Source organism: Camelina sativa, chromosome 5 (genome assembly GCF_000633955.1).
Source record: "Camelina sativa cultivar DH55 chromosome 5, Cs, whole genome shotgun sequence".
Classification (NCBI taxonomy): Eukaryota; Viridiplantae; Streptophyta; class Magnoliopsida; order Brassicales; family Brassicaceae; genus Camelina; species Camelina sativa.
In genome coordinates, this window is record NC_025689.1 from 26,000,792 (window position 1) to 26,002,689 (window position 1,898).

The window sequence follows — 1,898 nt, forward strand, 5'->3', positions numbered from 1 at the left end:
GGGGGGGGGGGGGGGGGGGTGTTAACGTGATTACTTGAAGATCAAGCAAGATCTTCTCAAATCTCTTCGGCCCGTATATTCTAAAGGAAACAATATATTCTTGCAGTTATTATGTTATCTTGTAAAGATCTTGTATGATGTGTATATAATATAACCTTTCTCTCCAATGAAGGACAACACAATTGGGCGAGCCTGAACCCTACTTTACAATTCTTGCATTAAAAACCATTGTTCCTATGCTGCTCATTTGAAATGTGCCACACAGAGGAATGTGTGGGATAGTATAGAACTTGAGGGAGAGCCAAAAGAAGATGAAGAAGAAGTTGAGCCGTTTGTGACAATAAGCGACGGAGTCATACAACATTTCAGTCATCAGCATCATCTAAGACTTGATGAGAACAAAAGTAAGGATTATGATGAGAATAAGTTGTGTCAAGCATGCGTCATGCAAATATATTTAGGTAATTTCTACTTGTGTACAAAATGTGATTTCATTCTCCACAAAAAGTGTGCAGAATTATCTCGCAAAATATACCACCCCATACATCCACATATAGTCACTCTAGTGGGAGAAAATGACATCGTTATGGACTATGATGTGGATAGATGTTAAGCTTGTCCATATAGGTGTACAGCTGGTTTCTTCTATAAGTGCAATAAAGATGGATGTTGTTTTAAGCTAAATGTGCAGTGCGCCTCAATTTCCGAGCCATTAGTCCATGTAAGTCATATGCATCCTTTATTCCTAACATCCAAACCAGGACATAGGCCGAGAATTTGCTTGGTTTGCAACACAATGGTATTATCTGCTATAGAGGAAACATTCAATTGTATTGAATGTGAATTTGCTTTGTGTTTCACATGTGCTACTTTACCTCAAACGGTGAAGTATAAGCACGATAAGCATATGCTTACTTTAAATTATGGGGAGGAGACAAGTACGATGGCGTCTTGGTGTGAAATTTGTGAGGAAAAATTTTATCCAAACCATCCGTTTTATATGTGCGGTGAGTATCGTTGTGTCACCCTACATATTACATGTATGCTTGGGGTGGACTTATACATGAAGCCCAGTTTAATACGTCTAGACGAAAAGCTTGTAAGTGTTCTGTGTAACAATCAACATATGTCTCAACCTATTTGCTATATTTGTAGGAAGCGATGTCCATACAAAATAGTTTTCAAGAGTGATGATGGTTTAATAGTTTGTTCCATAAATTGTATATTGTCTTTAGATTGATGACAAAAATTGCTTTATGGTCATTTCTCTTTTCATAAGAATTATTAATGAAATGTTATCTTTTTATTAATGTATGGAAATAAAGCAAATTTTTTTTGTTGAACTGTTAAATTGTAAAACAATATAAGGAAAAATGATCAAAGCCACATCTTATCAATAACACCATAATTACTGCAACATCTATAATTTGTTGAAAGAGAATCGTTGATCTTCAATGGATGTGAAAGCCTCCACGCCGATTGAAACAACCCGACCCCTTTTTTTTTATAATAATAACATTAAATACAATACATAATTAAGCAGCCCATACTACTTAACTAGGCCAACCTAAATCACAACTCCTCTTTAAACCAATAAAAACCAATACACACAGCGGAAACATACCAACCCTACAGAACCATTACAACATCAATACAATACCAATCCTAAGCATTCTATCCAAGAACCTAGCATATATCTATCCAAGGTTCCCAACATAAACAATATAGCAAAGACCAACAACACACAAACGACACCCTAGATCATCCTCCTCCTCATCGCCATGATTCCACGTCACATACCTTTACCTGCACACCACAAACAACAATTGAGATGCGTAAGTATTATCACAAATACTTAGTGAGGCAATCCTCCCATCTACTGGGCTATACACACAAGC

General features: G+C 36.5%; 1 pseudogene; it reads left to right on the forward strand.

Annotated features, from left to right (window-relative positions):
• The window catches only part of LOC109132915, a 7,296-nt pseudogene extending 6,683 nt beyond the window's left edge, over positions 1 to 613 (forward strand).